We start from the raw sequence: 27,881 nt of genomic DNA on the forward strand, positions 1-27,881 counted from the left end.
AGATTGGAGGCCTGGTACCTGGTTAGTCTACCTTTGGGGGAAGGGGGGGGGGGGGTGAAGATATGTGATGGTACTCACCATCACTGGGAGTGAAAGACAGATACTTAATGGTTTGGATTGCTTCAAATGGGTTCTGTGTTTACACTTATGCTAATGTGTATTGTACTTCAATGTCAGAGATAGGAGGTTCACCCTATTGTTTGTGTATTGAGGTGGGATGTGTATTCTGTTAAGCCTGTCTGTCCCATTGTTAATTGGTAATGAACTCACATATTGTTTCTGTCCAGATAGCTAGATAATTAGTTCAGGTTAATTCTATTTCTGTATACAATTTCATGTGCATAAGATAATGTAATCAGGCCACCCCTGACCTGATGGTGTAATTTGATAAGGAGGGGGATGTGCTCATGTGTGTATAAATTGAGTGTGAAACTGTTCAATAAAGGAGAAGGTTCCAAAACTTGTATAAGCTAAGTTGTAAGTTAGCTTTGTATGGGGGTGGCCGGAAAATCTGATATCTATGTTCAAGACTGAAGAAAGCTGTATACTGACAGAAGCCCACAAACACAGTGTGGGTCACGGTTCCGTTACATTGGTGGCAAGTGGTGGGATGCTTCCTGCAGTCTGGGACATCCAAACCTCCACCGGGATCCAAGGTCCAGATAGCAGAAGAGGAGAGGTACAGCTATCAGCTGCCATGGAAGAGGAATTCAGAAGGAGGTTTGCGAGAGATGCGGATACAGCACAAGGGACCAGTGTCAGAGCAGGTCCTGTTAAGATGGTATGATTCAATCCGCTTGGAACTCTGGAAAGAAGTGTTAGCCCGTGAGCAGCAGCACAAGGGGAAAATCCTCCCCTCCTTCCAGGAAAGGTAGCAGTACGAAGTGCGAATGGTGTTTTTGGGGAGACAACCACTCAAGGAATGGAAAGCTGAGTTAAGCAGGCTGGTCCAGGCGGAGATGCAGCTGGAGGAGAGCTATAGAGCCCTCTGGTGGTATGTAATCCAAGTGTGCCCATGGACAGCGGACGACAGCCCAACAAAGGCTTTTGCTACGTCAGCCTGGGGCTGTTATTAGAGAGGCTGTCTGAGGACCCTGACTTTGGGAGCGATTTGGAGTGGGGTTTGGAGGAAATCTTGGAATACAGAGAACAGATGTTGAATGTCTTGAAAGTGCACTGGGCAATGGAAGATTTGGAATTTGTAGCCAATCAGGAATGGGAGCTGGAAATCACCTACAGACTGCTGCTAGACTCTGCTCAGCTGGGCCTGGGCTCCCCTTGCCTGGGAATATCCAGAAGTACCAGCTGACAGTCCAGTAATCCTGACTGAAGAATCGACAATGTGGCACAGTAATAGTGTGCTTTGCGCACCTGCAACCACGGTTTTGGATGCGGAGGTCTTATGGCGGATGCAGCAAGTGCTGATTCACCTTGACAAACCTGTTTCTGCACAGGACGAGCTTGGATGGAGGAATGCATCTGTCCAGCAGCTGGATAAAGGTATGGGAAAAGAGCAAGCCATCTTCATTCCCCAACCATGGATCACAGATTTAATTGACTTTCCATTGGAGGATGATATGGATGATAAATCATTTGCTAAAGTGTTGGCATTGGGTCCAAGTGCCACCAGCTCATGCCCTGGACTTTCAGCAATTCCAGAGGCTGGGGATTTAATAGACTTTTCTGCTGAGGAGGAACATCCCAGCGAGCCTACAGCAGAAGAGTGGGCATCCAGGCATAGCGCTGCTCACCTCTGCCTGCAACAATTGGTGGCCCAGGAAGATGTGTAAATTTTCAGTTTACTTTCCTGCAGAACAGCTGGAATCAGGGCCTAACATCACTGAGCGTTGACCAATGCCAACAGCAGCTTCAGCCTCCCTGAGAGAAGAGGCAGCTGACCTTTCTGCTACACCACTGACAGCTACCAGGGATTTCCTGCCAGCATCATCTGTGGAGTTACAAGAAATTTCTACAGCTGAAGCACTGACAGCTGGAAAGAGGGTCCAAGACCTCTGCCCCACACCTGTGGCAGTTCCAGAGGCCCAGGGTGAGAAGGTGGTGATCACTCCCCAGCAGCAGATCTGGATCCAGGGGGAGAAGAGAGAGGAGATTGTCATCCTCCCTTTCAAACAGTCAGTCAGAGCAGAGGAAATGGCCACTTCCCAACAGCAGCTACACAGTTCGCAAAAGAAGTTGGTCATCCTTCCTCCCCAGCGAGAGATCCACAGTCTGGGAGCGAGGGAAGCCGGTATCCCTCCCCAACAGTTAGTCGGAGTGAATTATGTGGAGTCCCCAGCAGAAGTGCTGGCAACAGGGCAGAGTGCTACTAACCTCTGCCCAGCACAGATAACAGCTAAAGAGTTCCAGAAAGCTGGGGAAACTGGGCCCCTCCCCCCAGTGACAAGCTGATGAAGTGATGCTTCTACACCCAGCTGAAGCACTGGCAGCCAGACAGAGAGTCAACAACCTCTGCTCCACACCTACTGAAGAAAACCCTTTCCTGTGGCCAAGAATGGAAATCAAGTTGACTACCTATGTGAGTTCACTCTGCCCTCAACTAACAAAAGATGGAGTTCCTGTGGTAGTGGATGGGACTGCAGTCTTCACCTCTATATCCCAGGGATGCTGGACAGTCTTCCCAGCTCCCCAACAGCCTGACGAAGTAAGCCCCGCCACCCTGTCTTCTCTCCAGCGGCTGAAAGGATTTCTGGGAGAAGGGCCAGTCCACGCTTATCCCCAGTGGCCGAGGTTGGCTGGGTGAATAGCGCTGTTTTCCGGACAATTTTTTTGGGGTACTGGGTGGGTGCAGACATTGAGAGGGCCCCTGGAACACAGCCTACCTTAGAGAGGTTGGAAAATCACTCTCTCAGCCCCCTAGGGCCCTCGTATGCCTAAGTCTCCCTGTGTCTATTAAGGACATAGGGTGACCAAGAATCCCAGTCTGGCCTGCCCAACTCAGACTTCCACAGACTGATCAGCTATGAGAGCTCCATGTGCCCTGCTGGGACAAACTTACAAACTATGTGGAACTTTGTCAAGGAAGCTGCCATGATGGATTGACTCTTTGGGACTTGTTACCTGACTAACTCAGGCACAAGCGTTTTATGATTCCTGTACTAAGCAATATTGAAGTAAGTGCACAGGACTTGAACCACATACTCCCCTGTTTTCATGCCAGCACATTTACTACTGGCCACTTAACACCTTGCCATTGATACTACAAATTTTTTCCTCTTAGGCCAGTACCAGCTTGGTAGAATTACACCCTGAAACCCTCCCTCTTTCCTGTTATCGAGATGCGCAATCTTGTACCCCTTCAAGGTTCTCCTATTACCTAGCAAGACAAGTAAGTCAAGCATATTTCATTGAGGCTTTTCAAAAGCTTATGCAGCAACAACCCTACTTTGATACTAATCAGATACTCCTCTTCCCCCTCCCCTTCAGGGTAATGGTGGAACTCCAGCTAAGGCACTGACAAGTACCTTATTGAAAGTTAAAAGTAAGTAGCTGCTTACTGCCCTCATACACCCACACTGGGGAATTTACATACATATGTACACATATATATATATGTAAATTTTTGCCACCCACCAAACAAGTCTATGCATTATAGGCCCACGCCATAATTCAGGATCTTGTTGCAGCATCTGGGGTGCAGGTAGAGGGAATCCACCCTCCATCTTCCCACTACGAGCATCAACGCACAGCAAGGTACACTGGGGAGTGTTTATGAAGCTAAAACATGTTTAAAACTGTTTACAAGATATTGCAAGTTTATTACAATGTCACTAATTTCATATTTGTTCACTTTTTAGAATTTTGGTGATATCCTTGAAAAATGCTCTTTTTACATAGCCGAAACGCATTGGAAACCCTTTGTTTCACTCACATCCTCGGCAATTTTCAGCACGGATGTATCTACAGTAAACATTGGGAATCACCTTTTCTGCACAAAGTAATATAGAACCATGCGGCCCTGCCTCTAATGTTTGTTACAATTGTATAGTATTTGTCTAAACGTTTTTCCAAATTTTGTCATTTGTACAATAAATTATATTGTTTTATGAAAATACCTTGCCTACACAATCCCATATTTTTTGGTTCGAGGAACCAACTCATTTGCTTTATTATAACCTTTGGCTTTTAGCCTAGAAAATGTTTATAACTGTTTTTTAACCAAGCAATGGCATCCACCCAGACACCCGCCACTACTTCAGGTAATGTTACCTGACAGAGAGGGACCTCTCAAGGGGAAAATTGCCCCCTGCTAGCCCTGTAAACTGATGGATTCCTTCCCCAAACCATCGCTGGAGGAGGCACAAGATGGGACAGACATGCAGCTGGTTTAGGCTCCCGTTGCACAACCTCTCTCTCCCCCTAATGATGGCACACATACAGCAGCAGAAATAGAGGAGGAAATTGCTGATCCACAATCACTACAACAGGACTCCAACAGAGAATCAGCTTCTTCACTGCTCATATACTTAATCTCCATATCCCCTGCTCCTGTAATGACACAGATTACAGAGAGGAATTCCCAGTCTCAGATAACCCAGCTTCAGCTCTGGAGCTCAAACAAATGCTGCAATCTCTGTATAAAGACATACAGTCCAATATCGATAGAGCAATCTCGCATATGCAGTCACAGATCTCACAGATCACCAATCGCACAGATGATCTGGAGTCAAAGGTGGGTAAAATAGTCACAGCTCACAATGATCTGGTAGACATGTACCAAGATCAAGCATGTGAAATTCAGCAAATTAAAGATTAATTAGCAGATCTTGAGGATAGATCCCAAAGAAACAATGTTGCAATTAGGGGAATACCTGCATCTATTTCACAGTCAAAACACATTGGTTATTTGGAAACCCTCTTTAAAAGGATCCTACTGTCAGTTCCTGAACAAGAGCTTCTTTTGACACTGCACATTGTCTTGTCAAACCAAGCTACCTCAATGCGTCAATACCACAATGTTATTGTGAGAGTACATTTTTTCATGTAAAAGACATGCTAATGTCTACCATCAGAAAACTTAAAACATTGCCATAGCCTTTCTCACACTTTGCCATATTCTCTGACATATCCCAAGCCACAGCAGTGAGGCAAACAGAGTTCAAACCTGTAACAGAGGCCTCCTAGAGATCTTTCAGTCTCCGTTTAAAAAAAAAAAACATCTCTCTAGTGCCTGAATGTGTCTATTCTCACCAACAACAGATACAAGCACCAGATCAGGCAGGAACTGCTTACCTTTTTCCAACTAAATGAAACCGATGATATGATAAGTTTGTACTCTGGAATACACATAAAACTGTTATGAGAGGCATATTGATTAAATTTTCTCTAAACTGCATTTGAGAAAAGAAGGAGATCCAAGGAAATTTCAGATTTATTGGCCCGAATCCAAGACCTTGCGCAACAGCACAAATTATCAATAGATGCTGCTATAGCACAAACCCTCAATAAATTGAAACAAACTCAAACTTACCCAGTCACTATGAACATGTATAGAAGATAATTGTGTTTATCCAAAACAACAGTGCTAAAAAAAAATCACTAATAGCATCAATTAAAAAAGGGTGTTGTTTCACAAAGTGAAATAATTAAACCAAAAGTGAGTCCTTGGTTCAATAAAAAGATCAAAAAAGTCCCATGCACAAGATAGTGTGATCAGGTATAGAATCCCAACAACCATTCTGAGGTGATTCTTCCTGTAAAAAATTGTGAACTTATTAAAATACACCATGCTCCACTGCACACAAAAGAGGATTTGCCTCTTACCAGATGGATCGACTATGTCCATGCCTTTAAAAAATCGAAACTTAACTTTTACACTCAAGCAAACAAGGTGGGCACCCTACTAGCCAGACAATGTAACTGCCTTACGGCTTCAAAAAAGGGGCTAATCACTAACCTAAAGATATCAAAGGCATTTAGTAGATTCTACTCCTCCTTATATAACCTTCAAGAGACCCTAGGTTTCCAATCTCCTTCTGATGCTCAAATAAATGCCTTTTTGGACTCGGTTAGTCTCCCCTCACTGTCTCCCACACAACAAGCTTCTCTTTCTGCACCCTTCATGACTGCAAAAGTTCTCAAAATCATCTGTAAACTTCCTACAAATTAATTCCCTGTGGGGAGTGAGGAGGCAGCCTTGGAGGAAAGGCCGCCGGTGCAGTCTTGACTGAAATTCTTGTCTAGCTTTTCAGCGACTATAGGAGGCTTGTTCAAGCCATATTTTACCATAGTGGTGGCGCTAAGGGTGCACGCAGCCTGGAGGAAGCTATCATAGGTGTATCATTGCAGGATGGGCGCAGGATGTCAGAGATAGCGTGGAGCTCTTGTTCAGTGATCCACTTGGACTGCCATCAAGCCACTCCCCACTTAGCTCAACTATTTGATCAGCAACAGATGCATTCCCAACCTACACCTATGGCATTCATTCTAAAGACTTTTATAAATACCTACAAATCCAACACTTCTTGTCTCCTTTGAAAAGAGGGGATACCCCTCTCTTCTACATACTACACTTCATAAAAACCTTCTAAACGAGGGATTTCCATGATTTATACTACTATATGCACCAAGATGCTCCTGGACAAGCTCCCAGCAATGATTTTCTGGGAACATGACTTTGGGCTCTCGTTCACAATTCAGCAATGGCAACAAGCTCTTCATCATCCTAAAAAAAGGGAACCCGCTGTATCTCTCAGTGGGAGACAGTATATAGCTGGTACCTTACACCACAGTACTAGCCCACCAACACCCTGACACCTAATCCCCATTGTGCTGGAAGAAAAGAGGGTGTGTGGTGTCTATCCACCATATATGGTGGTACTGCCCAAGGATAGTAAAAAAAAATGAGTGTAGCGCTACCCTTAAATAGCTGATTAAGTATGGAACCTTATAAATGTAGTTTATAAATGTTTATAAACATAAAGTGCAATCATGTAAACAATCTTTAAAGTGCATTGTGCTCATTATTGCTCTTTATTTTAATATGATAATGTATTTTGCTAATATGTTTATGAACTAAGTTTTCACTTTCACAGTTTTTATATATTTATAAGATTCCATACTTAATAAGTTATTTAAGGGTAGTGCTACACTAATGTTTTACTATTTTCACACCCTAATCACTGAGGATAAGCGTTTAAGGGTTAGCAGCAATGCGTTACTAATTAGAGATTATAGATCTCATCTAATTTTTTTTATCTTTTTACTTTTACATATATTGACAACACAAGAGTCTTTCATACTTTTTACTGCCCAAAGATAACCTTATTATGGAAATAAATATTTGCCTTCATCTCCTCCGACACTGGAATGTCTCATACTTTAACACCAGAAAGAGCTCTTTGGTCAGTCAAATGACTCCACAAGACCTATGTATTCATTGCCCACATCCTAATTTCTTCTAGACAATCCCTGGCAAATGCATGGAGATCAGATCATGCTCCAACGCTTCCTACTGTTATTGAATTCCTGAATACACATGCTACATTTCAGAAAATGTTTGCCCCGAATTCAGGGCAAAGCATCCACATTTCAGGGTAATTGGACATATTAGACCAAAGATGACAGAAAAACGGGCCTTAATACAGTTACTCTTGTTCTTTCTAGGTCTTTTTTTTTTCTTCTGTCACAAACATACTTGGGGATCACCCTCCCTATTGTTCAAAAACAAGATGCAAGCCTGAACTAGAATCATGCAGAACCTGTAATCTATAAGGGTACTGTATGTTTGACTCTTATCTACACCACTCTTTTCCCCTCCTTTTACCTCCTTCTTCCCCTCTTTCTACCATGCCATGCTTACCTCACTAAAACCTCACTTCCCTCCCCATCATCCTGTTTCCTTCCCTTTTTATGATCAATCTTTAGTTTGACTACTCTAAGGCCTCTGTTTACTGGATCCAATCTCCTATCAGTAACCAGTGGCATTATGTGTATTGAGCTATGTTTTTTATGTTGTATTTTGTACTGTTATATTTTTTTCAATAAAAATTAATAGTAAAAAAAAAATACAAAAATGTATATTTTATTGATTTTTTTTTTTTTTGCTGTTAACGATGATCTAGGTATTTAAGCACCAATGACTGGTCATAAAAGGGCTAGATAGCAAACCATTATTTTTAATTGTCGTATAAATGGGTATGTATATTTTAGTAATGAACTTCTCTTATTTGGTCCCTTTTGGCCAATTAAATAGGCCATTAAAAGCTTTTAACCAAATCTGTTTTAGAAGTTTAAAAATAACTGTTGCTCTTGCCAGAATTCTTGTGCACTATTACATTCATGTGCTCTCTGCCTGCGCTGACTATTATCAATTTCATTCAACTAAATTACTGTATTAATGACATTGTTCCCAGCTATATCTTAAGATTACAGAACTATGTCCATTTATGTGCTGGAAAATAGGATAGGGGCAGGGTTAAGTAGCCATATATTGTTTCTGTAACAAAAGGAGGTGACCAGTAGGGATGATCGAACGGTTCGGGTCCACCATCGGTTCGGCCCGAACATTGGGTGTTCGAGGTTCGGCCGAATTTAGAACTTTTTGCCCAAAAAGTTCGGAATTCGGCAACCAGAACCGCCCAAAATGCAATGCTTCAGGAAATGGGCTTTAAAAGCCCGTGATTGGACCAGAACCATTAGCAAAAGCCAATTGAGGGGGCAGAAGAATGCTAGGAATGTGATTGGAGTGACTAGGGGGTCCCTAGACCAATCATTAGTGAATACGCCCCCCAGTATATAAGATCGCCCCCGCCATATTCCCAGCATTGTTATAATGGACATGGAAGAGAGTGGAAGCAGTTCTGTTAATTTTACTTTAAAAGTGTCATTTAGCTATTTTTAGTGTGAGGAAAGGGATATCTAGTGTAGTTAGAGTGCTCCTTTACACTTAAGTTAGCTTCAAAAATTTAGTTTCTGTAGGGAAAGTGTTAAGTGTCAGGGGACCGTAGTGTAGTGTAGGGTTAACTGACAGTGACTGCTATGGCAGGGTGACAAAACCCTTCCATAGCAGGGTGACCGCTATAGAGAAATGATCATTTCTCTGCTTTGGGACAGGAATGTGGCTTCTCACCAGCAAGCATTTTTTAATGCTGCAGGGGCTGCCACTGCCAGTGCTTTTTTGAGGACATGTTTGATGTCAGACATGACATCTGAATATGTGTATAGGGGGTATATATAGACATATATGTCTGAATATATACCCCTAGACATATATAGGTGTGATAGTAGCAGAAATAAATGCTTGCGCTAATGAAATCATTTACAGTAATATATTTCTGCTACTATCACACCTATATATGTCTAGGGGTATATATTCAGACATATATGCCTATATATACCCCCTATACACATGTTCAGATGTTTTGCCTGCCTCAAAAGAACCCCAAAAAATGCCAAAAAAACGCTAGTGTCAAAAAAAAAAATGCCCAGGTGTGTTTTTGCTGGCATTTTTTGGGGGGTTTTGGAGGCAGGCAAAACATCAGAACTTGTGCACAGTACCACTATACACAAGTTCAGATGTTTTGCCTGCCTCAAAAGAACCCCAAAAAATGCCAAAAAAAACGCTAGCGTTAAAAAAAAAATGCCCAGGTGTGTTTTTGATGGCATTTTTTGGGGGGTTTTGGAGGCAGGCAAAACATCAGAACTTGTGCACAGTACCACTATACACAAGTTCAGATGTTTTGCCTGCCTCAAAAGAACCCCAAAAAATGCCAAAAAAAACGCTAGCGTCAAAAAAAAAATGCCCAGGTGTGTTTTTGCTGGCATTTTTTGGGGGGTTTTGGAGGCAGGCAAAACATCAGAACTTGTGCACAGTACCACTATACACAAGTTCAGATGTTTTTCCTGACTGCAAAGAACCCAAAAAAATGCCTGCTATTAAACCGGCAAGGTGTTACAGCAGAGAAGCCATATTCCTGTGCTTAAAGTTTTCTAATACAAACGATCTTTTTTTTTATGGTTCTGGACATGCTACAGAGCTGAAACTTCACAGGTACACCTTTTAGACCCCCCAGACACAAAATCACACAAAAAAAGTTCTTAAAAATTGTCATTTTTGATAAAAAAGCCAATTATTGAAAAATTAAAAAAAAAAAAAAAAAAAAAAAAAAGAGATTTTTTGATTTTTACTTTGGATTTAGTATCTGGGGGGTCTAAAAAGTGTACATGTGAAGTTTCAGCTCTGTAGCATGTCCAGAACCCCCCAAAAATTAGCATTTTCTTATAATTTTTATTAGAACAGGAATACGGCTTCTCTACGGCGCTTTTTCTTGCATTTATCGGGCATTTTTGGAGGCAGGCATGACTTTTTTTGGATTTAGTGTCTGGGGGGTCTAAAAAGTGTACCTGTGAAGTTTCAGCTCTGTAGCATGTCCAGAACCAGAAAAAAAGATAATTTTTCAGTAGAGCAGGGATGGTGGGACCCCTCTTTTACACTTATATGATCTTTTTTTGGGGTTCTGGACATGCTACAGAGCTGAAACTTCACAGGTACACCTTTTAGACCCCCCAGACACAAAATCACACAAAAAAAGTTCTTAAAAATTGTCATTTTTGATAAAAAAGCCAATTATTGAAAAATTAAAAAAAAAAAAAAAAAAAAAGAGATTTTTTGATTTTTACTTTGGATTTAGTATCTGGGGGGTCTAAAAGGTGTGCATGTGAAGTTTCAGGTCTGTAGCATGTCCAGAACCAGAAAAAAAAAGATCGTTTGTATTAGAAAACTTTAAGCACAGGAATATGGCTTCTCTGCTGTAACACCTTGCCGGTTTAATAGCAGGCATTTTTTTGGGTTCTTTGCAGTCAGGAAAAACATCTGAACTTGTGTATAGTGGTACTGTGCACAAGTTCTGATGTTTTGCCTGCCTCCAAAACCCCCCAAAAAATGCCAGCAAAAACACACCTGGGCATTTTTTTTTTGACGCTAGCGTTTTTTTGGCATTTTTTGGGGTTCTTTTGAGGCAGGCAAAACATCTGAACATGTGTATAGGGTGTATATATAGGCATATATGTCTGAATATATACCCCGAGGCATATATAGGTGTGATAGTAGCAGAAATATATTACTGTAAATGATTTCATTAGCGCAAGCATTTATTTCTGCTACTATCACACCTATATATGTCTAGGGGTATATATTCAGACATATATGTCTATATATCCCCCCTATACACATGTTCAGATGTTTTGCCTGCCTCAAAAGAACCCCAAAAAATGCCAAAAAAAAACGCTAGCGTCAAAAAAAAAAATGCCCAGGTGTGTTTTTGCTGGCATTTTTTGGGGAATTTTGGAGGCAGGCAAAACATCAGAACTTGTGCACAGTACTACTATACACAAGTTCAGATGTTTTTCCTGACTGCAAAGAACCCAAAAAAATGCCTGCTATTAAACCGGCAAGGTGTTACAGCAGAGAAGCCATATTCCTGTGCTTAAAGTTTTCTAATACAAACGATCTTTTTTTTCTGGTTCTGGACATGCTACAGAGCTGAAACTTCACATGCACACCTTTTAGACCCCCCAGATACTAAATCCAAAGTAAAAATCAAAAAATCTCTTTTTTTTTTTTTTTTTAATTTTTCAATAATTGGCTTTTTTATCAAAAATGACAATTTTTAAGAACTTTTTTTGTGTGATTTTGTGTCTGGGGGGTCTAAAAGGTGTACCTGTGAAGTTTCAGCTCTGTAGCATGTCCAGAACCCCAAAAAAAGATCATATAAGTGTAAAAGAGGGGTCCCACCATCCCTGCTCTACTGAAAAATTATCTTTTTTTCTGGTTCTGGACATGCTACAGAGCTGAAACTTCACAGGTACACTTTTTAGACCCCCCAGACACTAAATCCAAAAAAAGTCATGCCTGCCTCCAAAAATGCCCGATAAATGCAAGAAAAAGCGCCGTAGAGAAGCCGTATTCCTGTTCTAATAAAAATTATAAGAAAATGCTAATTTTTGGGGGGTTCTGGACATGCTACAGACCTGAAACTTCACATGCACACCTTTTAGACCCCCCAGATACTAAATCCAAAGTAAAAATCAAAAAATCTCTTTTTTTTTTTTTTTTTTTAAATTTTTCAATAATTGGCTTTTTTATCAAAAATGACAATTTTTAAGAACTTTTTTTGTGTGATTTTGTGTCTGGGGGGTCTAAAAGGTGTACCTGTGAAGTTTCAGCTCTGTAGCATGTCCAGAACCAGAAAAAAAGATCATATAGGTGTTAAAGTTAAAGGAGGCTCCCGAACCACATCCCTGTTCTACTGAAAAATTATCTTTTTTTTTTTCATGGTTCTGGACATGCTACAGAGCTGAAACTTCACATGCACACCTTTTAGACCCCCCAGATACTAAATCCAAAGTAAAAATAAAAAAAAATCTCTTTTTTTTTTTTTTTTAATTTTTCAATAATTGGCTTTTTTATCAAAAATGACAATTTTTAAGAACTTTTTTTTGTGTGATTAATAGTCCCTGGGGCATGACCCAGAACCCTAGGCACTTTTTAGGGGCATTTATTGGGTTTTAGGGCTTAAAAATGGTGTTTTTTGATTACAGAAGTTCGGGTCCCATTGATTTCAATGGGGTTCTGAAATCCGAACCGAACTTTCGTGAAGTTCGGGTGTTCTGGTCGAACCGAACTTTTCAAAAGTTCGATCATCCCTAGTGACCAGCGCTATGAAGTTAGAATAAATATATTGTTTCTACTCATCTGATACAGAAGAGTGAACATTGTCAACCTAGGACTGAAGTGTATTATTGGAAAAATCACCATTAAAAAAAAAAAGGTAAGTAGACTTAAAAAAAGAATACAACCACAACATCTAAGGACTGGAAAGCTGCAATATATTCTCTTTGGGGGGTAGATGTGCTCTAAATTTTTTTATAATTTGATAAACTTAGGTTTAAATGATGACAAGACTTTTCCTATTTTTACTTGCAAAACAAAAAGTAGTGATATGAATCACCACTGAAATACTTTCAGTATTCTGCATTTATTATTTTATATATATTTTTTATAATTTCAATCATATTGGTGCTGTTGTAAGAAAATTTGGTAGTGTACTGTATTTACCAGGAAAAAACTGTACAATGATCATCGGGAAACAAATAATTTTAGCAAGTATTTTTTTTACCAATTGATAAATAAAACAAACATGAATATAAGGGTTATTTATATGTTAATTTTCACCTGTATAAGCTGTTTTTGTGAGTTCTGGTGTAGTTAAATCAAAGTTTTTTTTTAAAATATGTTTTTAAAGTAAACACATTCTAGATAAAAAAAAAACACTCCTTTTAGTAAAAGAGTATCGATTGAAGCACCTAAACTATAATGTTTTTATTCTCTTAATAGACATGCTGGTTTTAATTGATAACAATGCATCCTTAAAATTGTAAGGACTGTTTAGCATCAGAATCAGAATCATTTTTCATTGCCATGTATTTAAAGTGGTTGGAAAGTGAGAAGGTTTTTTTTTATCTTAATGCATTCTTTGCATTAGGATAAAAAGCTTTCAGTGTGCAGAAGCCCCCTTCAGCCCCCCTAATACTTACCTGAACCCAAATTGGGTAAATAAACGGTCTTCTAAACCTAATACTACACTATTTGGAGCATTCTTTCTCCTTCCCCATTGGATCTGACCGTGCACTATTGGAGCCTAGGGAGCCATTGCTAGCCCATGGGATAACGTCCAGAGGGGATCCATTTAGTTCGTTGCCGTATGGCATTTAGGACCCACTACATTTGATAAGTGACCCAACCTATTACCCACTTGGGATGAGAAACAGCTGAGACTATATCAATCAAGCCTGAGCATGAGCAGTTTTGTTTGAACTTTGAACAATCACCTTCACTAAGGACATTTGAATATTTGAGCACCAAAGTCACTGTTTTATTCTCAATTTCTATTAATTGCTTGTGATTTATTTATTTATATATTCATTTTAATCTAACACTAATGCACTTTATACTCACTGAAAATTGATGATTTATACTATTTATTTTAACTTATATATTCAATCACAGTTTATTTGATACTAGTATATATATCAAATATCACAGCAAGTGCTGTATTTGGTCCTTCAGACCAATCACTTGCAAATATGCACTGTTACTGTAAAAATGACACTGGCAGGGAAGGGGTTAACTTTACTGGTGATCAAGGTGTTAAGTATGTCCCTAGGGGCGTGATTCTATCTGTGGGGGAGGCATGGCTTGTGATGTAATTACAGAGACATACAATCCTACATAGCAGGATCGCATAGCCTCTGTGATTACTTTAGTGGGAATGACAGGCGGCTGTGTTTACATCAGCCGTCTGTCTTTCTTCCTCTCCTGTGGGAGATCAGAGCCGCCGGTCACACACGCTGGCTCAGCAGGGAACGAGCAGGGGTGGGTGTGCGCCGCCGGCGGCGCACGCTCGCCCCCTACAGGCTCGTGGGCGAGCGACTTAGTACTACGTCGCTTTGCCTGTAAGTAGCTGACTGCCGCAGTAAAGATACAGGAGGCGGTCAGCAAGTGGTTAAAAATGGGTTAAAACCTGTGAATTTCTAGAGTCCTGGGAAAGTGGTGACATGTACAGTAACTGAACATGACATCACCTCTAATGTTTGTTTCTTTTTCTGTTCTGTTCTATACCATAAATACATTTAGGGTTAAATTTCTAACCTGAAATCTGAGATATGATAATGGCAGGAACCTAGTTCCAATCTTAACACCTCCTATTTTAGAGATTGTTTAGTTAAATGCCTTTCTTATTTTAGTAAATGGTAAAATGGTCTTGCAATAATTTGTTGAAAAAAATAAAGGAGTTGCAAGTAGTGGCTGCATAATTAATTATTTGTTCTCATGAATCAGTCTGTTTGCTTAGTAAACAAATTGAATTGTGTAGCTGTGTATATAAATATAAGCATTTTGGTTAACTTTTAAGCAAAGCAAAAAGTTTAATGAAACAAAACAACATATCAAGTTTGTAAATAAAGATAGAAGGGCATTTGTATTTGATTCCTAATTGCAATAATCCTGCTTATTGGTTTGTATTCCCTGTAGATACCCATGAAAAGTAATATTGCTTGTTTTGTCTTTCATTATTATTATTCAATAGGACTGGCTATTGATACAATAAAGGTTATATTTAAGAAACCCCCATTCCATTGCTCTTTACACATTATGGATACCGAGCCCTAGATTACTAAATGTCATTTCAACCTAGCTTATGTCCACTTGAATGCCCAATCATGTTCAGTGGAAAAAATACAATGATGAAATACAAAGATCAAAATTACTTTTATTGTGAATGTCTCCCATGGCAGCACCTATAAAGATAAGTTACAGGTATAGGAACATTTTTAGATTCCTTTTTATTTTATGTTTTTATCCTGGGCAGACTATGAGTTATTACCACAAGAGAGCTCATTAAAAATGTTCTCACCAATTCTCCTCATGCAAAGCCAATGTTGTGTTTGAAGCCCTTTTCAATACAATGGGAATCATGCTTCAAGGGTGCTGCTCCCAAGAGACACCACACTACATTCTCCTATCAGTAAATCAGAGGTCTTAGTTGCATACATTTGCAAATATATGGGAAAGCCAAAAGACAGTGTCAAAGTTCTTTTGCACAGTGTAGTCTCTTCTTTAATCTAAAAGAGAGCATAGACTGGGAATAAATATTAAATTATTAAAGTGCAATATGCAATGCTACAAAATGGAAAGCTCCTAATAAATCTATAGCTGATTCCCATTTCAATAATTCTTTTAAAAACACATCTGTTTTAGGAATGCTTAAAAAAGGTTGTTTCATTTTCTAAACAAACCAGGATACACTCCAAAATCAGGGTAGGCAGTGGAGATAAACATGATAAAGCCAGGGGTTAGTCAAATGGTGACATCAAAGACAGAAGGTAAAAGAAACATGCTCAAATTAGATATGGAGGGGACAGTTGCACTACTCTGATTAGATATGACAGATGGTGCAGTCAGGTGGTGGAAGCCGCACTGATTTGATGTGGCCACCATACTCCAGATAAAACCATAGAAGCAGATGTGGTGCTTAATTGAGGATAATAAGTAGCATTGACAGGTACTATATTACTTTTCCCTCTACCAAGGGTAATAGTGATTAGGGATGAGCTTTGGGTTTGGATCTAAAATTATTTTGACCAGAACCCAGTCTGTTTGCCAGATTGGCCAGTTTATCTATCAAAACCTTTGGCTGATGTATTTTAACAATGATAGTGCTAAATGACATGACAGAGCATCACCCAGTTTATGTTTGTAAATAAGCCAGCAGGGATCTTAGGTAATGTCCAAATGATAAATCTCTGGTACTGCTGGAAAAATAGTGCTGGGGATCTGTCATTTGTGACAGATGTAGTGGTGGGACAGCAGCATCGGTTGACTATGTATCCCATACTCATTCACCTGGGGTGGGGGCTTCTGTAATGTTCTGGTACCTCTGGTACCCTTGTCTCCATATTTCTCCTTTCCTAATTGCGTTCCATCTTGTGTAACAGGGGACGCATATACCTTTAAGACCGGATGACATCATTGCCGAGCGCCGCTATGAGCGGCTATTTCAATCGCCGTTTTGCTCTCACTCATCGCTCGTTCAAACCGCATGTTCACCGCACCTACTCCTGTGAAGTCGGAGCTGCTGACATTCTCCCTTGCTGAACTGAAGCCGGAAACCTCGCTGGTGATCCGTATCTCGCTACGGGATCACCCCTCTCCAATGGACACTGTTACTCCTAAACCTATCTAAGTGATAAGTACCCCGCAGGGGATTCTTACTAACCAATCTCCTACTGTCATCTACTGCAATTACCAAGACTATCTGTATCTATCTATTCACTATCATCTGCATAAGACTGTTAGCTCTTGGGACTACCATCAACTATCCTTGCACTAGGTTACTCTGTCTAAGTATACTCTATCTGTGTCCTCTTACCATCTGCACTATACTTGACATCAGAACCTATCTGCTTTACCATCACCTGCAACTCTCCTAATACTACTTCTAGTGCTCACCATACAATAGCCTGTCTCTCATCTATATATCCTCATATATTCTATCCCTCCATTAACATCTATTAATATATATATGGTATATAACAGGCTGTACACGGTGATGAAGTCCTGAGAGTTGGATATGTTTGTTCAACAGATTCTCTACAAGGCTACTGAGTGTAATAAATCCATCCACTAACAAAAACGCATGAACGTTACAGATTGAACGAGCCTTTAAAAAAAAATATGGATTCAGCAGAATTATCCACTCATGTACTACAATTAAAACAGCAAGTAGATGCATTGATCCTTGCGCTTACAGAGGTACAAAATGAAAATCAGACCTTGAGACAGCAGCTTGGCCGTCTTACACAGCCTCCTGCTGCTCAGCCCCGTGAGCCTAAGATAAACCCTCCTATAGTGTTTTCTGGTGATCGGAGCAAATTCCGTGAATTTAAAAACGCATGTCGATTGTTTTTTTTGTTAAAACCTCTAACCTACACCACTGACCAAATTATGGTTTGTACCATCATCTCCTATTTAACGGGTGAACCCCGGGCCTGGGCAGATGCTCTCTTTGAAAAGGGTGATCCACTCCTTAATTCTTATCCCTTATTTCTAGCACAACTTGCTAGTTTATATGAAGACCCCAACAAGCAGAGTACCGCTGACACCCAATTACGGGCCTTAAAACAAGGAAGGAGACCTGTTGAAGATTTCGTGGCGAATTTTAAAAGATGGTCCCCTGATTCAGGGTGGAACGACACATCTTTGCGAACGCAGTTTAGACTCGGCCTATCTGAGGCCGTTAAAGACGAGCTCGCCCGAGCGGATTTACCTGGCACTCTAGAGGGACTGATACAGACCAGTATCAATATTGACAGACGACTACGAGAAAGAAAGGCTGAGAAGATGGGCTCACCATTTTCCAGTCCTTCTCGGATGTTGCCTGCTGACCCTACTCCTATGGAAGTAGGAATGATACGTCCACCTCTGACCCTTTCTGAACGTGCCAGGAGGAAAACCGAACATCTTTGCATGTACTGCGCATCCCCGAATCATTTGGTAAACGGCTGTCCTCTTGTCCGCAGAAAAGAGGGTGAGTGTTCAAATGTCTTGCTAGGGGGACTCACAACTTCCTTTTCTAATCCCTATCTTTTTGTTCAATTAACATTGCAGTGGGACCAAACTAGGATCACCACCAAGGCTATGATTGACACCGGATCTTGTGGAAACTACATTGACATTTGTTTTGTCTCCCTTAATAAAATACCTATTGTTTCAAAACCCAAACCTGTCTCCGTTAGTTTTATTAACGGTACCCCTTTATCCTCTGGTCCTATCACCAGTCAGACACAGGCACTTCTTGTAACTGCTGACGAGTCTCATGTGGAGACCACCACCTTTGATGTATTAACTTCACCACATTTTCCAATCATTTTGGGACTTCCCTGGTTACACATACATCAACCAATCATCGATTGGAAAACAAGAACGTTAGCCTTCTCTTCTCACTATTGTGAGACGACGTGTAACCTCCCCACACATGATAGGATCCTATCTGTACTGCCGGATGACATTATTCCTAAGTGTTATCAGGATTTATCGGAGGTTTTCCTTGAGAAAAACGCTCAAATGCTACCTCCCCATAGGGACTATGATTGTTGTATCGATCTACTCCCTAATAGCAAGTTGCCTTTCGGACATGTTTATCCACTCTCACAGGATGAACTCTCTCATCTTAAGGAGTATCTGGATGAGAACTTGGTAAAGGATTCATCCGACCTTCTACTTCCTCCACTACTGCTGGGCTCTTCGTCCTCAATAAGGACTCTAGCCTTAGGCCTATCATTGATTTCAGACAATTAAATGCCATCACAATAAAGGATTGGGGATCTTGTTTGGCTTTCTACAAAAAATCTGAGACTAAAAATCCCTAGTAAAAAACTTGGACCTCTATTTCTGGGACCTTTTCCAATAGAGAAGCTTATTGGAAAAGCTGCAGTACAACTCACATTGCCAGTAGACCTCAAGATACATCCTGTCTTCCATGTGTCTCTACTGAAGCCCCATGTTCCTAACCAAGGAATAAGGCCTACTATCTCACCTCCACCTCCTGTACAAGTGGAAGGCGGAGAAGAATTTGAGATAAAAGAAATTTTGGATTCCCGTTTCAATAGAAGAAGACTCCAGTATCTTGTACGATGGAAGAACTATGGGCCCCAAGATGACACCTGGCTGGATACCTCCGATATACATGCCCCTAGACTCATTCGCAATTTCCACTCAAAATATCCGGAAAAACCAGTTCTAGAGGCCTTCCGGAGCCGGCCTTAAGGGGGGGTACTGTAATGTTCTGGTACCTCTGGTACCCTTGTCTCCATATTTCTCCTTTCCTAATTGCGTTCCATCTTGTGTAACAAGGGACGCATATACCTTTAAGACCGGATGACATCATTGCCGAGCGCCGCTATGAGCGGCTATTTCAATTGCCGTTTTGCTCTCACTCATCGCTCGTTCAAACCGCATGTTCACCGCACCTACTCCTGTGAAGTCGGAGCTGCTGACATTCTCCCTTGCTGAACTGAAGCCGGAAACCTCGCTGGTGATCCGTATCTCGCTACGGGATCACCCCTCTCCAATGGACACTGTTACTCCTAAACCTATCTAAGTGATAAGTACCCCGCAGGGGATTCTTACTAACCAATCTCCTACTGTCATCTACTGCAATTACCAAGACTATCTGTATCTATCTATTCACTATCATCTGCATAAGACTGTTAGCTCTTGGGACTACCTTCAACTATCCTTGCACTAGGTTACTCTGTTTAAGTATGCTCCATCTGTGTCCTCTTACCATCTGCACTATACTTGACATCAGAACCTATCTGCTTTACCATCACCTGCAACTCTCCTAATACTACTTCTAGTGCTCACCATACAATAGCCTGTCTCTCATCTATATATCCTCATATATTCTATCTCTCCATTAACATCTATTAATATATATATGGTATATAACAGGCTGTACACGGTGATGAAGTCCTGAGAGTTGGATATGTTTGTTCAACAGATTCTCTACAAGGCTACTGAGTGTAATAATTCTGCAGCTGTAAATCCATCCACTAACAAAAACGCATGAACGTTACAGCTTCATGTTCTAAAGGAGTTACCAGATTATAATGTCACCCCCCCCCCCCTCCCCACATACTCCAACATTTCTCTTGCGGCATCAGATGTGGGGATAAAGCACATATCCCCATCAAGATAGGGACAAAGTGTATTGCAAGGGGTGAGGCTTTGCCACTCTCTCTTGCAAGGTACCCTACCAATATTGAGGTCATGTTACCCGGTATGGTTCAGGAGGGGGACTGTGCTTGCTGTCCATTTTTCCTAGCCAGCCAGCCTAAGTGCTTGGATAGGGGACTTTTATCAATTTTAGAGGACCACAAACAACTTTTTTTTAAAAATGTTTTTTAAAAAGTGTTCTGGCTCTAAACCATACCAGGTCACATACCTTCAATGTTGGGAGGGGACCAATTAGGGGGAGGGCAAACAGGGCCCTAATCCATACAACATTCATAAATACGTATTCAGACACACAGTCTGGATGGCAAAGAAAGAGAGGAGTGAGCATGCGACCCCATTTCCCAACCATACTAGGCCACATCCCCTCAACATTGGGATGTTACCTCACAAGGGGGCCAAAGCCTTTTATTCTCAAACTCTACTGAGAGTACCGGGGGGGTTTAATATTGTTCCTGATATAAATCCAACATTGATCACATTGTCCAATGATATAGTTCCACAGTAATCATGATGACATGTCAAGATGATGACCAGCCGTATAAGATGATGTTTAGCTTCCACTCCTGTTATGAACACCACCCATTATTCCTGCTTATTTTTTTTACAAACTGAAGTAAGGGGGATCCATCATTTAAAGGTGGTAGTGCCACCACCACTAAATGACAGATACCCTGGATTGTTGAAAAACAGAAGCCAGTGGGAATCTGTCTGTCAGGATCCGGATCTGAACCTGGGACCTCTGCGGTGTCTGACTGAGGCTCTTCTTGCTTTGCAACTTGAAATGCTGGACAGTTACTGGTCTGGTACCATGGACATTCCTGTTTTATATCTTTTCTCTGTTGAACCTCTGTTAAAACTTGAATTCTATGCTACTCCCATGATCTTTCTCATGAAACCGTGTCTTTACACTTCCTGTTCGCCCAATTATTGTGCTCTCTCCAGCTGATGTCTTGCTCCTTGCATCTCTACTGCTGTCCCCACTTGTTTTCAACCCTGAGCTTGTTCATCAACTGCACTTTTGCCTGATCCCATCCAGCTACTACTCATTGCTCACCTTTTGACTTGTTCATTGACTATGCTTATGCTTGTTCTCTATCTGCTTCATCCACTACCTGACCCCAACTTGCTCTCTTGCTGCTGGGGCAATCCAGGGGGCATGACCTAGCATGCAGTTTTTTAATGATGATCTTTAAGCCATTAAAAGACTTACTCATTACTAAGCATTTAAAAAATAATTAAATAAATAAAACACTTTTTGCATTGGTACATGTCCCTCATGGCAGTGCACAGCTATTAATGCCATTTTAAAACAGGGGCTCCCAAGCTGACTTTGAAAAAGTCCAGAAAAAAAAATAACAAGATTCATCTCATGGTGTTCTGGTTCAGGTTTAGTTTTGCCATGTTGGGTTTTTTTTTTACTTGTTGCTGCCTTAGTTAAGCCTCCAGATTAACTCATCCCTAAATGTGGTGTAACTGTACCCAGTTATTGTCTCGTAAAGAGTTAAACAGCTGTTAATAATAATCAGGAAACAATGCAAATCTATTGCCACAGCAGCAAAGGATTGTTCAACTTAAAGATGGTCTCTCTAGTTCTGTTTTTTTATCAAATCGTTTACCCCATTCCACTTGTATCTAGTTGTCTCTTACTTGTTTATCAGTCCAGTATCTTGAAGAGGATCTATACCTATGGGATTAACAACAAGATCTGTTGATGTTAAAAAAAAAATCAACCATATACAGTTAGGTCCAAATATATTTGGACATTTTAATACTTTTGGCTCTGTATGCTACAAGATTAAAATTAAACAATCCAAATGAATTTGAAGTGCAGACTTTAAGATTTAATTCAAGGGGTTGAACATAAACATCAGATAAGTACACATTTTAGGAACTGTAACCATTTTTTATACATTCCCTCATTTTCAGTAGCTCAAAAGTAATTGGACAAATGAATATAATAATAAAAAAAAAATTAAGATTTTATTTAGAATCCTTTATTGGCAATGATTAGAACCCATGGACATTACTAAAGACTGGGTTTCCTCCTTTCTGATGCTTTGCCAGGCTCTAACAGCAGCTCTCTTCAGTTGTTCTTTGTTTGTGGGTCAGCAAGTAAAATGCATGTTCAACTGGGTTGAGATCAGGTGACTTCAAAACTTGACTTCAGTTTTCCTTCAAAAGCTCCTGGGTTGCTTTTTTAGTGTGTTTTGGATCATTGTCCATCTGTACTGTGAAGGGCCATCCAATCAACTTTGCTGCATTTGGCTGAATCTGGGCTGACAGTATTTCTCTAAACAGTGCAGAATTTATCCGCCTGCTTCTGTCTTCAGTCACATCATCAATAAACACCAATGACCCAGTGCGATTGGAAGCCATGCATGCCCATGCCATTACACTGCCTCAACCATGTTTTACAGATGATGTTGTGTGCTTTGGATCATGAACTGTTCCAAGCCTTCTCCACTTTTTTCTTACTGTCATTCTGGTACAGAATAATCTTAGTTTCATCAGTCCCAAGAATGTTTTTCTAGAACTGGTGTGGCTTTTTAGATGTTTTTTTGACAAAGTCTAATCTGCCTTTTCTATACTTCAGGCTTATGAATGGTTTCCACCTTGTGGTGAACCCTCTGTATTTGCTCTCGTGAAGTCTTCTCTTAATTGTAGACTTTGACAATGATATGCCCACCTCCTGAAGAGTGTCCTTCACTTGTATGGATGCTGTGAATGGGTTTTTCCTTACCATAGAGAGGATCCTGCGATCATCCATCAGCCTTAAAATGGCCTGTTTTACTTGCATGGACAGCTCCTTTAAACACATGATGTAGGTTCACAGCAATAGATTCCAAATGCAAATATCACACTTAGAATCAAATCCATAGCTTTTACCTGCCTAATTGATGAATAAGTAATTAAGGAGTAGCCCACACCTGGCCATGAAACAGCTTTTTATTCAATTGTCCAATTACTTTTGGTCCCTTGAAAAAGAGGGGTGGCTATTCGTAAGAGCTGTAATTCCTAAACCCTTCCTTCCATTTGGACATACATAACCTCAAATTAAACCCGAGAGTATGCACTTTCAGCCCATATCCATTATATAACTATAGCTTTAATATGTTTTGGTAAATACCGGAAAAATCAAAAATTGTGCCTGTGTCCAAATATATTCAGACCTAACTATAATTAACCACCTAACATTGTATGTCCTAAGAAGTATAGGAGAGAGCAAAGTTAGAAGTTAGACGACATCAACAGAGTGCTTCTGCTCTTTCACTGTCCAGTTAGTACACTAGGGATGGAAAGAATAAACAAATGTATGCTTTCTTTGGTCCATAACTGTAACTAATGTGCTAGTGCTCAGCTGTGCTATGTTGAAGGGCTATGTACTGTAAATCCCAGAACTGGGTGGGCGGAATAAAAAATGCTTTGGTAGGTAACCTTCCTTGTATTTATTATGTGTATTTTTCTATTTCCTGTATTTCCCCATTAAGCCTTTCAAAAAGCCATATGATTTCCTACCTGTCCTGTAAGGAATTTTAGTTTTTTATTAGTATGACTGAAACTTAAAATGTTCAATTTCTAAAGGGGACTGGAATAGTTAAAAAATAATATAAATGCAATCCTAACAAAAAGAAAAAAAAACCCTCTATGACACAAATCTAAGATAATACATTTTAAATGACAGAGGACATATTAGGAGGTGGCATAATGGAAAAAGCATTATACATTTTTAGATTGAAAGCTTTAAACAAAGTGTTTGATGCGATTAAAAGGTAAGAAAAGTGAATAGCACTTGAAGAATGGAAGATATCTGAATGACCCAAGAGGCATAATTTTAGACAGGAGTTTGCATATCAAAATCAGGCCTACTATAGGCAGCCTGTCAAAATCTATGGAAGGCTGTGGCTGGCTGAAACTGAATGCTGTAAGGGGTGGTACCCAAGTTTAGGGAACTGTGTGTTCAGGGACAAAAGGAGGGACACACTATACCTACATTAGAACCATGTTCAAGGGGCCTAATGCTTGAAAAAAATACATTGTGCATGTGTGCTTGAGGTTCTATTTGTTCCAGTACACAGTTGCAGCAAATGTTTCCATAAACAATTATAAATTCTGCCTTGGGCCACTGTTTATTTATTCAAATTTTAGGTAAATGCTAAGTAGTGAAAGGTGACCCAGATTATGAAATTTACTTTTATGTTTTGCAACCAAAATTATTTTTCAGTAGTTTTAAGATTTGAACATTGAGGGAAAAAAGGTGCATAGTCCATCTAGAAAGGTGCAATATAAACAATTTTGTGTAATACTGTACGTAAACAAATTAACACATTTTGTAAAGGATGTGAACAAACTATACTTCATGAAGTGGTTGGAAAACCTAACAAATGTATTTTGCTGTATTTGTAAGTTGCATATAGTTGTTTCTTATTACTTATTTATGTGCATTTAAAATTGTTGGGTTACTAGTTCTGATATTTAATAAACTTTCATGGCATATTAGATTAGCCACTTCTAAAAATATTCCTCATCCGATTTGCTACCCAACCTACTTTAAATGCATTTGTATCATGAAATACTTAACTGTAACTGAAAACAAACTATGTCTGAGCCTCACCACATGCGTGTAGCTCACAAAAACACTTAACGAGGCTGATTTGATATGAACAAGAACCTTCTTGTTAAGGTGCTGAAAAATTTTAATGAAACAAAGTCATGAATTATTCTCACACGTATGATAAAGTCTAATTTGTCATGAGCACAAAAATATGCAGACATTTTCAGCCAGCATTAAAAGTAGGTTACTCAAAAGCACTGATTTTATATTTCCACATTAGATATTAAAATATGCATTTTGGAGGATTCTTTAAAGTGTAAATTGCTTTAGAGATACGTGAATAATAGAGAAATTTGGATAGTTTTTTTTAACTGCTGTAAATTTTAAAGGGCCCATGTTGTTTTTAGGGGCAAAGACATTTCTCCGTTTCTGGATAGGAATGAAGCATTTGTTAATTCAAAATAACAGAGATACTATTCAGCCTTCAATGTAATCTGTTTGCAGCCAAAACTTTAAATTGATTGCATTTTCTTTAATAAATGTAACAACAGCTTAGCCTACAATAACAGCAAATGTGAAATAATATAAATTGGCCTGCTGGTCAGTTTTCTGGTTGTGCTGGGAACTCAGCGCACTCTCCTCCAATGATCAGACTTGTTCTGACATGCCCCCCCCCCCCCCGCACAGCCATTCATTGGGAAGATCAGTGTGCTGCTGCTTCTCTCCTCCAGCTGTCTAAGATCCTTATGCAGCTTTTTTTAAATATATAATACATGCTGTATATGGATATCACATTGGGTCACATATATAAGCAAGAGTTTTTTCATTAGGATAGCATGGGTGTTTTTTATTTATTGATTTAAAGTTTTTTTGTGTTTTTTTTATTGTATTCTAATTAGAAGAACCAAGGAAATCAGTAAAACGTCAAAAAAGACAGCGCTTGCAAGATTGTGCATATCCATAAATAAATAAATTAAATCATGTAAAGTGCAATTGTATTACAAATGTGCATACCCATATAACAATAAATTAAATCATGTAAGGTGCAATTGTGCTACGTCAATAATGACAACTAACATCAATTCACAGAATAATTAAAGTGCAATGGTGCCAAAACTATGATTTTTGTGCATAAAGTGCAAACATGCTGAATATTGCAGTGCAAAAAAATGTCCAAAATTGGGTAAACAGTCCACTCCAAATCTAACTTCAATAAAGTGCTGTAATCAAAGGAAAAGTGCTTGAGGTGCTCCAAACGGTGGAAAGGTGCCTTGTCTTTGATAACATCCCTTTGTAGGCGGATGAAAAGCGTTGGCGCACTTCCGGCAGACGGCAACCGCACAATGTCACTTCCTACATTTCGTCGAACGCACTCTGGCGGCGTTCCCGGAAGGAGATGTGTATCGTTTGTTCTATGTGCTTTTATACACTTTTATATTTCTAAATATGTGTCAGTATTTTTAATCTGGCATTTGCATAATAAAATACCCTGCAGGCTTCACTATTCTTGGTCCATTCCCTTCTTTTTGAGTGAGTATCGAGGGGGTGACTATATTGAAGGCTGGATGTTTGCTGACCCATCCACTTTAAAGGCTCATCCATCCTGTTGGTTAATCCTAACAAAGGGCTCATATGTTGGAGGACCACTGCATGTTCCAGGCTCATTAACTATATAGTTCTAGAGAGTGTATCCCCAAGAGGGTTTTTTGAAGCACCTTTCCACCATGTGGAGCACCTCAAGCACTTTTCCTTTGATTACAGCACTTTATTGAAGTTAGATTTGGAGTGGACTGTTTACCCAATTTTGGACATTTTTTTGCATTGCAATATTCAGCACTTTTGCACTTTATGCACAAAATCATAGTTTTGGCACAATTGCATTTTAATTATTCTGTGAATTGGTGTTAGTTGTCATTATTGACGTAGCACAATTGCACCTTACATTATTTAATTTATTGTTATATGGGTATGCACATTTGTAATACAATTGCACTTTACATGATTTAATTTATTTATTTATGGATATGCACATTCTTGCAAGCGCTGTCTTTTTTGACATTTTACATTTATTCTATGATTGCAAGGTAGCAAGGTCCACCTGTGGAATGAGAATGTTTGCCTCCTTGAAATTTGTAAAGATATTCAAACCTAGAGCTAAGCTTTAAACACAAACTTGTATAATGTGTTCAGGTGTCTGTATCCTTATGCCCCGTACACACGTACCGATTGTCGGCCGTAAATATTTGTCCGACGACCGATCGGCCGATTGTAGGCTTGTTAGTATGATGCTTCCGACAGCCGACAGTGCATTTTCGGCCGAACAGAATCTGTCGTGCAAGCATTAAAATTTTTGTTGGCCAACACCAGAACGTCCGATTGTTCGCCAGTCAGTACAGATTTAGGCCGACAGACAGCAGATTTGCAAGACTGGGCATGCTCAGAAAAGAAAAAAGACAAGGAAAATTAACCATCACATGACATCACTTCTGCAGTCGGCTGTTGTTGGCCGACAAAATTAGTGTGCAGTCTTTTGCAGTTTTCAACAGACACGACAGCCCTGGACAAAAGACGGCCGATCGTTCGGCCGACGATCGGTACGTGTGTACGAGGCATAACTGGTCCAGTGGATTGAGCTTCCTCTCAACTCTCTACTGAATCTAGATAAACATGGCTTGTATACACAGCATATAAGGCCTGTGTCAGCATGTGCTTGTTAGTGCTAAACAGGTTTTTAAATTGCCCATTTGGAGCAGGTAAAAATTCTGGGCAGTAGGAGGTCAATTGAAAATCAAATACACTTGTCAATGAAATCTGAATGATGTGTAATGCATTTAAATTTGATAAAATCAGGCAGGTAAATTTGATTTCATTGACACAAGACCAAAGCCTGTCAACACAGGCCCTAACACCCATGACAAAGTGGGTACAAATATAAACCTAAAAATAGTAATTTTTGAAAAAATGGCTACCCACCTAAAGGCTAATCATTTAACCACTTAAGGACTGGAAGGTTTT

This window comes from Pelophylax lessonae, assembly GCF_965119305.1.
Source record: "Pelophylax lessonae genome assembly, chromosome: 3".
Taxonomy (NCBI): domain Eukaryota; kingdom Metazoa; phylum Chordata; class Amphibia; order Anura; family Ranidae; genus Pelophylax; species Pelophylax lessonae.